Below are 15,884 nucleotides of genomic sequence, written 5' to 3'. Positions count from 1 at the left end.
TATTTCCTGGAATTAAAGATCGTAACTCCTTATACACCATGGAAAATAAATACTAGGCCATGAACACATTCCACCTACAGGAGCTGCTCAGCTATGGAAACCCATGCCGTGAACCTCCAGCACACAGTTTTTGTGCTGATGTTAATGCCAGAGCTCTTAGAGCTCTGCAGTCATCGAGTCAGCAGAGGTTGGCAACTTTTAAACACTAAGCACCTCAGCAAACCCCACGCTGTAACTTTATGTGGTCTTTATGTGGGGCAGGGATAGCTCAGTAGGTAGAGTGGTGGCCCCATGACCGTGGCAACGGGACAGAAAACACCTGAATTCAAAGAGTTAAAAGTTGTGGCTTAATAATTTTGTTCGTATAATATAAATATATAAACAGACCAAGAGCAAATTTTAACTAAACACGTGAAAAAAATTAGTATAGAGACAGGATGGCCATCTATGTCAAGAATTGGTAGTCAGATATTTCATCTGTTTAATATCTATCCAGTGCATGTAAACATTGTGGGAATGGAAGCACACTTAACATCACAATAATGAAAGTGGATTAAAAGAAATAGACCTGAAACCAGCTAACAGGGGTTCATTGTAAAGGTCTGATATTCATTGCAGTCTTGGTTTACCACTGTTGATGAATATTTACCTTTGCATAAAAATAGGCAGACCTTACACTGAAAATTCAGTGTTATGAAAGGGTTTTATCTCCATTTATCTCCTTATTTTAGTGATCAGCACATTTCTACATTGGCTATTACACAGGTTTCTCATCTCTCTTAGCACCTGAAATGCATCCAGTTTCACAGACCTCTTCAGCTGGGCAGAAATCGCAGCCAACCAACAATCCTGTGAAACATGCTGATTTCTTCAGTACTCAAGAATATCACTAAAATGTACCTCTCTTTTTTTCCAAACTCCCTTTTCTTTTCTTTTTTAGCTCTTTCTTTACCCAACAGGTGACCATGCATGATTTTATGTTTTTTGTGTCTTTGGATTTTTAGTTTTTGGAAACATCAGTCGAAGCTCAAGGTTGGAAAAATTTGACAGGGTCTGTATTTAAAATGCAGGTTTTTCACACTGCATTCATAATGTGAGCAAAAATGTGCAACAAAACCCATGATAAGCGCATCAGTGTATTTATTAAACACAGCTAAAGGCTGAATGACTCTAGACAAATAATTATTCATCGAATTTCAAATGATGGCCATTTGCATCACAGAAAAGCTGTGAAATGCCGCTTTTTAGCAGATGCACAGAGACTTGTCAGAACCCTTAAACATCTGACACATGGCTTGTGTTACTGCTGTGGTCTGGCTAGGTGTGAGGAGTGCATTAGCACTCAACCAAAGCTGGAAGGGATGCATGTTGAAGCAATACCTTTCCCTCTCTTTGAATGTCTATGCCACTATTCTATCTTTTTAGTTAATGTTCATATTATTTCCATTGCTATTTTTCCACCAAACAGCAACCACAATTCCCAACAGAATCGTGGCAACACACCGAATAGTGTTTTGCGGTCTGCAGGCCTGTTGATGCCCTTGATTAGTTGGTAATTATCCTGTCATGACACAGCAATTAAACGGTGGTATTTAAAGCCAGCGCACAACGTGAAAGAGATTCCTCAAATAATAGGCTCACTTCCCACTCCCGTCCAGCAGCAATTCTCCTGCTCTGTGTGGGTGTGAGTTACTATTGAAATAAAGGGAACATGAATTTGCATATGGCTAACACCAAGTGGTTTAAAAGCTAATCTCAGGAGTTGTTTTTCCTGAGCGCTGTGTAAGAGTTTAATGTACTCGCCTTTTCGTTTAATTTATTTATGAACTGAAAGAAATAAAACCTACCTACTACACCAACTATTTGTGTGTAGTGGAATAAATATATATTTGCTTTAAATATAAATATATTATAAAATCTTAACTGACATATCTCTTTATAATGTGAATACAGTGTAGACGATAGTCAAGCCATAATTTCTTTCTAGGAACTTTCTAAACAGACCTGAAAGATGGATAAATGCAGCCAAACAAACAATACCTCAGCATGATGATATCACTGCCATGCATCATGTTGTGTATTTAACTGTGTTAATTGTCTTTGCTTCATTTATTATAATTTGGTGCCCTCTTGGTCACATTAGGTATTCTGGGAGGTTTGTAATACCCAGCTAAGGCTAACAGCTAGCTAACACAATTGCATAGAGGTACAGTTTTAACCAAGTGAAATCTTGGCCCAGGCAAGCCTCTGCTATCACCTTGCTATTTGACTCAGTATGATTTGAGTATATTAAGTTAAGTTACTCAGTTAATAAGCTGTGTAGCTATGAATTATTTGTATGTTTAATACTAGCAAGTATAAATTAGCATGTGTATGCTAATGCGTTATCAGGAATAATGCTACTTCACTGAATGTTATTTTGAATTTATTTAGGCTACTTTGGGATTTATATTATTGCTATTTATGACAATGACACTCAGTCTCAGCGATAATGTTTATGCATGCTCAGTAAATGAAAAAAAAAAAAGTTCCCCTCACTCCCAAGGCGTAATATACCGATGATTTGTCAAGTCCCAAGGCGTTCCTGAGGAACACGAAAGGTGACCTTCCGCGTTATGCTACACGCCGGGTTATGGATGAAATCGAGTAGAATGATGCTACATGTTCCAGCCATAACCATAACCTTATCCCTAACTAGCACTTTAATGACGTTAGTGTTTTCCAAAGCGATTTAAGTAAAAATAAACATAAATGTGTAGATTCATTCCAAATGGTTCTCATGTTTCCTCTTTTTTCCGATCTCGTAATATAGGGACGTGTTAGGTGCCCGCAAGCATAATATATCAATGATTTGTCACCTAGCGTAAAATGTTACGCTTTAGGAGTGAAAACGTGTTGGAAAAAATATTGATCTGTATTGTTGTTTTGTGTTTATTTAGTTTTACAAAAAAAAAATTATCCTGTGCTTCCTAATGTTATAAAATGTTATAAAACAAATATGACTCCCCTCGCCTCATTACCTTCTGTATGTCTGCATCCTCTCCTCATCCTTTGTCGCATCCTCCCTCCTTGCCGTGTGTTCCCTTGGTCCATGTTTCCCAAAGTTATGTGCTCTGTTGCTCAGTGGTTTCCTCAGGTATCAGCTGAGATTAAAGCGAGACAGTTATTAGAAAATACTGATATTATCTAACATTTTTTTTAAAAAAGCATAAGCGGTGCAGAAAACCTCCCTCAAGTCAAAAACTCATGTTTTCTTTTATTTCTTTATTTTTTTTCAGTAATGGAAGCAAACTGCTTTGATTTGCCAGGTTGCAGTCACCTCACAGACACAAGTGATAGACAGAATTTGAGATTTTAGCTCACGATCAACAAACATCTAACATATAAAGAGGCATTTCTGTGAATTTGTACCATATCACATAAAATCAACATTCAGCTTTTGAGAAGGTGAGAGATTCTGCTTTATCAGCTACTATGACACAAGGACAGATGTGAGGATATTGCTCGAAAAATCGTGATACTTAAGGTGGCATCTGTGGTGTGTTGGTTAATCCAGCCTTGCAAATTAAAGCAAAAGGGTGGCATGACAAAATGAACACATTATTCCTTCATAACTGCTCCACTTCAAGCTCCATATCTATATTTTCCTTGCAGAAGGTTTTTCTTAGAATAGAGCCTCAAGTATATATATTTTTCTGTCCACATTGGCCTTAATATGCTATTACATTCTCTGTACAAGATTCAGGAGAAAATAACTACTTATTTAGCTGCTAAAGGCTGCACTATGTACTCCAGTCTAGTTGCAAGCTTTGTGTTTGACATTTGCTGCTGGGCTGACAGCATGCTGCACGTTCTGAGGTTTTATTGTGGATTGAAAAAATGGAACAGGTAGAAAATCTCTATCAACAGCACTGATAGAATAGTTATTACGTTATTATTAAATACTCATTAAAGCAGGTTTAACTTTTGCTTCTTTATTTGTTATCGTTTCCTTTTATTTAACTATTTCCTGCCAAATCTTTTGTCGTATTCATAATCATTCATGTGTCTCTCCCGGTTTTCAATTTGAATGTAGTCAGTGAGTCCAGTAGCCATCAGAACTCATCAGAAAAAAAACCCCTGAAACTCAAATTCTGAAAGTATTAGGAAACGAGTTATTTTTATATGGTGATGAATGACTGGTGAGCGGCTTAAATGCAGAGACAGAGTATAGACCAGCAGCAACCACAGCAAGGAAACAGGCAGCCTTTTTAGGAAAGGTTAATCTCACCTTGCTTGTGTCTTAACAGGGATGCCTGCATATTTACCAAAAGGTGACTAAGCCATGTATCATATTTGCATATAATATGTATACCATAAAAAGCTACACAAAAACCAGTCAAATATCTAAAATCCACAAGCAACTTGGTGAGACTCCGTTTCTCAAGGAACCTTCAAAGGCTGTTCAAAGCTCTGTAGTCAAAGGACCAAACAAGTGAAGAAGCACTCCACCCAATTCAGTCAACACTAACTTAAACCTACAGCCCTACACACAATAAGTTGAACCACACGATCTGTTTCATTCCCTACGGCTAATATAGTCGCTTACAGGATCTGTCAACCGTACACAGAATAGCTGCTCAAGTGCGTGGAAGACAGAAGCATACACAAATCATTAGAATGTTTAATAGATAACCAATAAATATTTCAGAGTTCTCGTGTGCAAGTTGATGCATTTTAATGTGCAAGTCTTTTTTCTTACAGTGCAGAGTGTTCGCTGAAGTGCAAATGTGCCTAATGTTCTCTAAGAGAGAATAGATTTTATTCAGGATCAGTAACAAAATACTTCTTCACTACACACATGAAACTTCTTTTTCGAGGTTTTGTTTTTGGCACAGCTCTGCTGAAACTCACGTCTCCTACAGAACAGGTGGATTTCCAACAACTTGCTGCAGGGTGGCAGTTAAAATCATTCTGCCCTCAAGCAAGATCTCTTTGTGTTTCTGGCACCAGTGATCAGTAAGCAGGTGGTGCAGGTCTATGAGGCTATTTAATCATTAGTCATCAGCATTTGTCATGCCATTTGGGATGCATGGAGCCTCCACAATTTTTGCTTTTATGGTGCAGGAAGTCGGGCATCCTCCTGTTCCCCACTGATTGGAACCTGCCAGGTTTGGAGCTTTGATGCATACATCTCACTGAATGCCAGCCCAAAAGGAAAATGAGATTTTTAATGGTGTAAAATAATGATAATAAGAATAAATCTGTTCTTTCTGAAGCATAATGACTCCAGGCGTAGTTTTGGTTTTGGTCCTTTAAAGAAGCTCTTTCACCCAGCCACATTGAATCACCTTCATCCATTTGTGTGTAATTACCTGCTTTTAGCCTCTCAAAGTAAAACCATATAATATATCATTCTCCTTGGCCTGGAGTTTAAATGCATGTCAGAAATGGCAGAAAAAGGAGCTGTGTCTTTCTACAAGCTGCTCACGCATGGCAAATTACTTACTGAAATATTTCAGGCCCTTTAATGAGGAAAGGATTTTGTTGAAGATTGTGGGAGGCCAGTTATTAACATGTCACAGTTCAGGCTTTTTTGTCATCTGCCAAGAACACCAGGACAAAAACATGACAGCTGAGATGTTATGATGGAAGATGACTAGAGACAATCTGATGTTTTTCAGACTCCATCAATCTGAGTAATGGCACATGGCATTGTCAACTCATCACCCATTACATGCCCACAAAGTACCTTAAATTATTGAGCGTGTTGCTTTTTAACGCTGGCGATGGCAGCGATGACAATCAATCTGCAAGTCAGGTAACGAGACATATGCACTTCAATTTTGGGGAGCCGACAGTGCTTTCCCCATATATAAAAAAGAGGGAGGACAGATTAAGATGACCATTTCCAAAGCTGTATCACCAATGAAGCATCCACCAGTAGGTCACTGGGACAACCACTGGAGACATATAAATAGCTTCTGAAATATTGTGGCCTATAGCGAGATGCTATCATGCATTTTATAATACTATATGAATGCCATATAACAGTTTATCACTACAGAATGGCAGGAAGGTGACTTTCTCGTTTATGCTCCTAACAGCATCATCAGTCTGGTCTCAGAAGGAAAGACTGCTGAGATAAAAGTGCAGTAAACTGTTTTTTTCCCTGCCAGAGAACACCACAGCTTTTTAAATATTCTCCCTTTTTTACAGTTTCATAAAATTGGGAAAACGGTTAATTACAAAAATACAACATACATAAGTACACTTTGCTCATACAGCACATGTGGTTGTCTATATATGCATTGGCATGGAGCGCCTAGTTAAGAATTTGATTGAACAATTCAACGTCATTCACACATTAGGACTATGCAATATGGCGAAATATATCAGATGATGATCATCCATTGTCCATTGTTTCCTATTATACTCTAGCATATATTCCTTGCTGTCCCAAAATACAGTTTGCTGCAGGGGTCTCAAACTCCAGTCCTCGAGGGCCGATGTCCTGAAACTTTTCCATGTGTCCCTGTTGCAACACACCTGAAGACAATTAGTAGGTCATTAGCAAGAGTATAGAACTTGACTGCATGCTCAAGTGGCAACCCATAACCATACTCAAGTAAATTTAAGTAAATGTTTGGAAAAATGTACTTCTAAAAGTATTTTTATTGCACCACGTTCGTTCACTCATGAGCTGCTGTAGCATTAATCAAATGGCTGAATTGCCATCTCAGCATGCAGCCAAGTTCTATAGTCTTGCTAATGACCTACTAATTGTATTCAGGTGTGCTGCAACAGGGACACATGGAAAAGTTACAGGACACCGGCCCTCGAGGACTGGAGTTTAAGACCCCTGCTTTACTGCAATGCTTCTTAGTTTATTTAGATGAGGCTTGCAGTAGTCACCATGGCGCCACAGAAGGACCATCAAAATAAATTGAGGTCCTCATTCAGAAATGATTGGCTACCTCTGTAGGTTATGAAATGTTATGAAAATTATGGCACAAACTGCTCCCCACCACAGACACCAACACAATTAACCTCTTGTGCTATCTATGCAAGAATTATGTGAAAGAGTGTGGAGAGAGTTTACGAATGAGAAGCAAAAAGAGCCATCAGCTGCAGAGTCAAATGTCAGAACAAGCTTTTGCTGGCATATCATATAATTAAGACTCCTAAGGATAATAGCGACAACTTCTATCAATAGATATATGGTGTTGTGCACTTACCAAAACACTCGACTCCAGGTATACAATGACCAACCGAAAACATTTCTTACAAGTCAATTTGCCTTGTTTATATTACGACTGTTAGGCCAAAGTAGTGAAGGAAATCTACAGCATAGCGTACTATGCTGCAACAAAAGATAAGTGAATGAGTTTAATGGTGCACTTTATCAGAGACTGGACACTCTGCAGTCATTGTCAGTCGGAAAACCCAGACTATACTGTAATTTAGAAGAAAGCGGACTTAACATTGCACATACATGAGAAAAGAATGACGAAAACACAACAAAGACCAAAGGGAGATTCAGACAATGTACAGGGCAGAGGGGACACACCTGAGGAACGTGGCTGAAAGGAATCTAGCTGACAGGAGACAGGAAGTAAAGCAGCACGTAACATGCATGGGTTAAAAGACTGTCAAAACAGGAAACACAACACACCGAGAGCCAGACATACAAACTAGACATAGGGAGAGAGTAACAGAACACAGACACATGACAGGGACCACAGATGAACATAACCAAATATACCAACAGAGAGATATGACAGAATACAAACAGACCCACAGACTAAGCCTGACATGGGACTGTAAACCACACTCGGCCCAAAGGTAAACAAGCACTGAGACCTGACAGGCGCAGAAACACAGACTGACACAGAGACGGAAAAGTAATCAAACATGGACACATGACTGATTTCTACAGAGGGTGCATGGAGGTGAGACTAGGACAGAAGACATGGGGACACAGCTGGAGGGACAGGCAAGAATACAATGCAAGCAAAACTACGGACTACGTAGTAAAACTTCACAGCATCCACCAATAGATATTAAACCCTGTGTACATTAATATACTTTATATTATTTTGTAAATTTTAGTTGTCACATGAACAGGACAGACCATGTGCACATGTTTTTGATGAGTTGTAGGATGACATATGCAAAGATATACTTACATATGGACATGTGCTGTTTCCTTGTAAAAGAGCTTAACTGACAAAAATGTCTTTTTTCAGCCACCTACATTTTCTTGCAAGGGTACAATTAAATTTTTTTACAAAACAGAACATTTCTTCCCCTTTCTCAGGTCAGTTTAAAAAATATATCTAACACATTCATACTGTCTCCTTCACAGAAAGTTTCCCCATTAAAAAAAGAGAGAACACAATTTCTCAAAGTCCAAACTCTTACCGGGGTTTTAATCTGTCAAACGCAGCTTCTTGTTTTTCCCCATTTTGGCTACTAATAGTCTGTCTCTGCACCATCGACCTTGACACAACTGAGCTGGAAAATGAGTCTTTCTTTATATGTAATTATTAGCTTTGTAGGTCGGGGGAAGATATCTCTATTGACAAGGGATAAACACACCAATCAATATCATCCAGAGCCGCTGTTCTTTTGACTCAGGGACACCCCATTGTTCTGTTTTTTACTTAAAGCTCTAGCTCTGGGATGCGAGGCCTCCTGGAACATGCGCTGCGTCTCTGAAGTTAATCCCCATGCTGTTTATCGGTTCTCATCCAGAGTGGGTGTTAGCCACAAGAGATCCCTTTGGAAAATGCTGGGACATAAAGATGTTCAGAGGCAGGCAGCAGGACAGCTGTAAAATCATCATTTGTCAGACATCAGATGATAAGAGTGGTTTGGGATGGAGGATTTGCCTTATGATGCAGTGCTGCAAATGCACATTGATTACAGATACTGATTCTGTAATCACATGGTTCCCACTCCCAGGCAGTGGAGAGGTTAAGACGATCATGCTGACTGAGCATTGCAGTCATTAAACTTTTATATTGTTTTCCGTTGTATTCAGCATGAATTGTAAATTTAATTTCCTGAGATACTGCATAAGAAAATGTCTTGTACAACACTGTAGACATATTCTTTTGAAATATAGTTAAATGGCTAGTACTGCTTTTACGGTATTGATTGACTGATTGATTGAAATGTGTGGACAGATGCGAAACATTAAACAAGACCTATGATCATTTTCCTTATTCGCTCATATACAGTATGTTCTATATATTCATATATATTCTTTTGGTAGTGAATACTCATATTAAACACATAATGAGGTCAGATTATCTACAAGAAATGCCAATCAGGAAGGTGTTTCAGAAACTAAGTGAGGGGATAACCCATATGGTCATTTTAAAAAACTGGCATGGTTGTGCCGGTCCATTTGGATGACCATGCAGAGTTTTGCAGACCATTGTCTATATGTTATAGGTTATCACTCGGGTGGAGAGATAAAATATGTAGAAAAAAATAGTAATGTGGGCTTTTGCTTAGCCTCTAGCTTCAAGGTTAAGGGTATACTCACTGACTTATGGCCCACTGATCCTCAGCATGCTGCTTCGTCCCTTTCCCATCCTTTTGCATCTTTACAGGAGCTATTATTAACTCCTCAGAGGTGAAGCACTTTCTAGTTCTCAGAGATTAATGAAAAGGTAGTCAGCACGTGAATAATTTAGGTTTGCCCTCTTCATTCATTGCTGAACTCAGTTTTGGACATATTTAACCCCAGAGTTTCTCCTCCTTTGATCTGAGAGCGCTACAGGAATTTTTTTATTTTAATTTTAGTGCGCAATTTTAGAATCAGAAGCTGTAAACAAATGAATAAATTATGAGTAAAAACAGAAAAATATGGTAATCGGAGAGAAATGTAATTTCTATGAATGACTGAACTTTAAAACTGCCAAGCCTCAGCAGCTAAGCTCCGCTTATAATTTCTAGAAATGCTTGGAATGCAATTATGGAAATATTTGCAAGCAGTTCAAACATCATGCTTTAACTTCAGCACTGAGAATATTCTTTGGGTCTTACCTATTAGAAACTTTAGTGTACAGCCATCAGTTTCTAGAGTTTTCCCAGTTCTTAAAGTTAGAGCAAGCATATACACATCATCTCAAGTGACAGGAAACGTCATGGTTTTGGATTTTGATGTAGTTTTGCTTTTTTTTTTTTTGAAATTGTGGCCAACCAGTCAGTTTTTTGGATACTAAATGAGGGAAATGACTCTGCATGGCAACCATAATGAGCTGCTCTAACTCTTTAAATACTAAGAAAAGGTGTTTCCTTTATTACACATGTAAACAGAGAAGGCTTCTGGAAGAAGATAATGCTGCCCCATTATTCATGCAACACCATTTCAACGCACCATTTGCACAAACAAATGCTCAAAATATCTTTTATGTGATGCCTAAATTGTAAAGATTAATTTGTAGCCTGCATATACATTCTGAGCCTTCAGCTACAGGCTGTTAAGCTCACCGCCAAACTCTGAACATTATGCTGCTGTGATAAAAATCTGCTTCTTATGAAGTTGCATAACATACCACACGTGATGCTAATTCATCTGAGTTGACTAATTTTCTGTCTCTGTGAGCACCTCTGAAGTGGGCTGGAAATGTTTAGCCAAGGGTGAAGAAAATGTTTTTGGGGTCATGGTGTCACATGGTGTGTGATGTGTCAAAGAAATGTTTTCTTTTAGATTTAACATTTACTTATAATCAGACTTTAACACTATTAAGATATTGTAATGGAAAGAGTGCAAACTGTGTTTGAAGCCCACACAGAATTTTCTCCCATACAGCCTGTTTCTAAACACAATAAGCAGCTGTTTCCCACAAATAAGCCACAAAATCAGCTTACAGCTTGATATTAATACTTAATGCATTGGGCGAGTGTGTGTTTAAACGTAGTGTATTAGAATGTGGATGTGGTTAACCCAGTGCGTGATGCAAAATGTGCAGGGAACAGCAGGAAAGCTGCAATGTAGATTAGAGAAGAGATTTTGACTTGCTATACAAAGAAAAGAACAAGAGTACTAACGAGTGAAGAGTGTGTACTGAGAAGGTGGAAGGAGTTCTTTGAGGATCTCATGAATTTAAAAAAAATGAGAGCAAGGAAAACAGATAGAGGAAGGTTAGTGAATCAGGAAGTGAAAAGGAGGAAATGAGGGCAGCTATGAAGAGGATGAAGAGCGGAAAGACTGTGGGATGACATACCTGTGTAGGTATCTGTAGGAGAGAGGGCACTGGACATTTTAACCAGATTATTTAACGCTATCCTGGAGTGTGAAATGATGATTTTCACTTCATAAATAGGGGTGATGTGCAGAGCTGTTGAGTACAGGGGGATAAAGCTGATGAACCATACCATGGAGATATGGGCAAAAAGTATTAAAACGAGCTTAAGAAGAGAGGTAATGATCAGTGAGCAGCAGTATGGCTTCCTGCTGAGAAAAGCACTGCAGATGTAAGTTGTATCTTTGAGAGTGTTGATGGAGAAAGATAGAAGACGTCAGAAGGAGTTGCACTGTGTCATTGTAGATCTAAATAAACAATATGATAGGCTGCCATGAGAGGAACTGTGGTACTGCTTGAGGATGGTGCAGGAGATGTATGAGGACTGTGTGACAGTAGTGTGGTGTGCAGCAGGAGTAAAAGGTGGGTTCACGTTGGGGGTGGAATTACATCAAGAATCAGCTCTGAGCCCCTGCTTGCAAGACTTCTTCTTCCGTGATGGATGAATAGCCACTAAATCTTGATAAAAATTGCACTCTGTCATTACCATTCTCCAACAAGGTGGAAGTTAAGGTGGATATTTAGAAATGGTTTGATTAAAATGTAAAAATTTGCAAACATGGTGGAACTCCCCAACCCTGTGCATTACACCAGTTACCCATGAAGTGTAGAAAAGGCACTGAGGCAAATCACATTTAAGAAAACATGTCTTTGAGGTGACCGGTTATCATAGAGAATACTGGTATTTTACCGGTGATTTTTTTCAGCTTTTTAAAAGTTTAATTTTATCATTCAGTGACGAAGGTGTTCTGATAGTTTGCTCATCATGTTGTTCGGTGTCTTTGTTTTTACACTTAAAGAAATGTGACTTCTAGGTTCAGAAACAAACCACTTGTTTTAAAAGCCTTGTAATAAATCTTTGCAAATGAGAATGCCCCTCTAGTTTATACTGGTGCTTTTTTCTACTATAGCATGTGAAAATGTTATACAAATGTGCAGCATGCAGGCTCCGGCTCTGAGGTTGCCTGGGCAACTTTTGCACCTCATGTGAAATGTATTCATTTCACAATAATAACATATGAGAATATATAAACGAACCTACGAACCAGAAGGATGTGGGAACTTTCTGCACACTCTTTTTTTCTGTTTCAGGATTTAGTAAAGCTGGAAGGAGGATATGTTAATGTAAAATGTGAATATAGAGGTGGTATCTCAGCAGGAGAAAGCTTCATCTGCCCTCAAGGAAAGAACAAGCTCTATCTCAAACCGTCCCCTTTTAGTTGTTTGTCCCCTGGTGTTCAGAGCGCTGGAAATGCACCGATGTACATACAGCCCAAAGTACAGCATGGAATAAAATATTCCCATTCTTCCCTGAAGGAAACATTTTGCATGGTCACAGCAGCTCTGCAGCTTTGACATTTTAAAGAGCAATTTGCAAGAAACGGATGTGAATAAGAAGTGAGCTCAACCATGTGATTGAGTTTCCCTCCTGTCCCCAATGATATTTAGAAAAGCTCAGCGCCCAGAACAGTAGAGCTCAGAACACATTATCCTCAGTCGGGTTTTCTCAAGAATCATAAAGTTGTGTGTTTGCCATGGCTGAGGGAGTGCTAATTTCTTATAGGATGATTAACAAACGCACAAACAGATGATAGCTCCTTAACAGCTTTACTTAACTGAGGATCACCAGCCAAAAAAATTGTCATCGTATGAGAACAAAAGGCAGGGGGAACCTTTAAGATGTTATATCTCCTTCATGGGAGGAACACAAAGGAGCAATGACAACTAAAAAAGCTTTCAGTGCAACTTTTTAAAGTGTGGCTTTGTCCTAATGGCAGAAAACCTTTTTCTATCACTTACTTCTTTTTGTATCGTGCATCAGCTTCTAATTTGTCCACATTCTGAGAATGGCACATCTTCTGTTTACAGCATTATTTTTATTTTTTGCATTTTCAAGTTCTTCTAGTTCCTCTTCTTCTTCTCATTTTAGGCGTCACCTCAGCATCATCTGCCTCCCAAACATCCACAGCATGTTTTCCCTCACTATATCCTTCTCTGAAAGTCTTGAGCCACTGCCATTGAAAAACTTCACCCTTTCAGCTCTGCTACCTCCAACTCACCTCCTGTCTTTATGGTAGTCCCACCGTTTCCAAACCATAAATGTAAACTCTTGCTGCTAACCTTCTGTCACAAGTCACCCCAACATTCGTCTCCACCCACTCCATCTCTCTTCTTCGTCTCTCTTTAATGCCAGGAATGACATTAAAGGTGAGAGAGAGAAAGAATCACAACACAACCAGCACAAAAGCAGCTAAAACTGGTCAACTGAAACAGCACAGAAATTTAGACTCTATGAGAATTAAACTACCTTAAACAACATATTGACTCATCTCTGTGAGATAGAGGAGGTTACACACTTGTGAGTAAATTTTTTGTGCCGTGCTTGTTGCCTCTGCGTTTATAGTTGAACACCTGCTCTGACAGTGACAGCGGTCTATTTCTCCCGACCTCTGTGTGTTGTTATGTCTGATCAGGATGAGAGGGTGAGCAGCGGGAGGATTTGGAGATACTTGTTCTGCTTTTTGCACTAAAATGACTTTTCTTTACTGTGATTTGGGTGGGCAAGACAACCTGCTTTAAGCTGAACCTAATTAAGTAGTATTTAGTACATAACCTAAGGAGTGATTCAAAATAAAAGTAACAAGCAAAAACACAAAATATCTTCTGAGAGCAAAGAGCAAACACAAAGGAAAATAAAGAGCAAACCACATATGTCCCAAAGGGATTCATTCCATAAACACCCCTTTGGTTTCCGAAAGCTTGAGTTTTATTGCTCTTTCAAATTGGATACTTATCTCATGGTATCTGACAGAAGAGCAGCATTTAACACCTTGGCATGAAAGCGTTTTGAGAGGTTGTCTGATTATACCAGCTGCCACTTTATGCACACTTCTCGTCTTGCTCACCTGGCACAAACGGATTTTGCAGAATCCTCTGTCAGAAAATGACAACAAAGCCTTTGTGCATTAAAATGTGATGCAAAGGGGCCCTGACTCATGTGACAAGTTGACAGTAAGAATAAGTTGGACAAGTAGTTTTAAGGGTTTGTCAGAGCTCTGCCAGGGTGTGCCGAATATTAGAACATTACACGTGTCAGTCCACAGCCACACAGCACAGCGGACCACCTCTCAACCCCTGCCAGCAGTGGCATTTCCAGAGAGAACATGCATTATTGACCAAGAAGTGCTTTGCAAAACTAAAAAAGAGAGGCACAGAGAGTCTCCAGCGTCGGCACTTGAAAACATTCTCTGAAAGAGGCGAGCTGCCCTAAAAAGTAGACGGGGTCACCAGCTGTGAGCAAGTGGGGTCCAACGAAGAGTACAAAGCAGTTATTGAGTGGGTAAGGCTGAGTGCTCTCAATCTGTCTGAAAGGTCACCATCCTGCCGCTTTCGCCGATTAAAATTCTAAAGATCAATAAATTAGCTGTCAGAAGGAGTTTTGAATCAAAGCAGTCTCCACCTCAAAGTTACATTTCCCCATTTTCCCCTTTAGACTGAAGCGGTTGTTGAGAACGCCAAAGTCGAGTTCACCCTGAAAGATTCTGAAACTGAATAAAAGGAACACGTGATTCTGTTTCAGTATGTCGGCAATAAGCACGCACGCACGCAAGCACGCACACACACACACACACACACACACACACACACACGCACACGCATACACACACACACACACACACACACACACGCACGCACACACACGCATACACACACACACACACACACACACGCATACACACACACACACACGCACACACACGCACACACACACAGCAGCAGCAAAGACTCAAATGAAACTCACAAAAATAACACACTTGCACAATTTGTGTTTCCCTGAAAGACACCGCCAGAAATACATTAACAGCTTGAGTCACTCCACAAGTAATCCAACACTGGTGAGTCTCCCTCTGTCGCCTCGAAGCACATCTAACGTCTAGCAGTACTACCCAGTGACACCAGTGCTACCTGTTGTTTGACAACAGGTAGCACTGAGAAACCAGAACTGCAGGAAGGACATGGACAGGCAACTAAGAGGCAAATGGAGAAATGAGGTTAATGAATGGAATATTAGGTTAACAAAGACAGAGCATAATTACCACCATGGTCAGCATAATGATCAGGTAGAGATCATCAGCTGTGGTAAAGATCATAGCTGATGAAGAGGCTTGGAACAGACGTAAAAGGACATCTGAAAGAGATTAAACTGAGAATGGCCTTGAAAAATGAGCGAGAGAGAGAGAGAGAAATAGAGAAACTAAAACTCCCAGCCAGCCTTGATCTGTATTCTAGAGTCACATGTCCGACCATCTGTTCAACTTCAGCTAAAACTTTCCACAGCATGTCTTTCATCCTGTCTTCCTTCTCTCACCCCAACCGGTCGCAGCAGATGGCCGCCCCTCCCTGAGCCTGGTTCTGCTGGAGGTTTATTCCTGTTAAAAGGGAGTTTTTCCTTCCCACTGTCGCCAAAGTGCTTGCTCATAGGGGGTCATATGATTGTTGGGTTTTTCTCTGTATCTATGAAGCGCCTTGAGGCGTTGTGATTTGGTGCTATATAAATAAAATTGAATTGAATAGAATTGAGTT

Source organism: Copadichromis virginalis, linkage group LG19 (assembly GCF_057382275.1).
Source record: "Copadichromis virginalis isolate Kocher_CV1m ecotype Utaka linkage group LG19, C_Virginalis_male_GT1.1, whole genome shotgun sequence".
Lineage (NCBI taxonomy): Eukaryota > Metazoa > Chordata > Actinopteri > Cichliformes > Cichlidae > Copadichromis > Copadichromis virginalis.
This window is presented reverse-complemented; position numbering follows the sequence as displayed.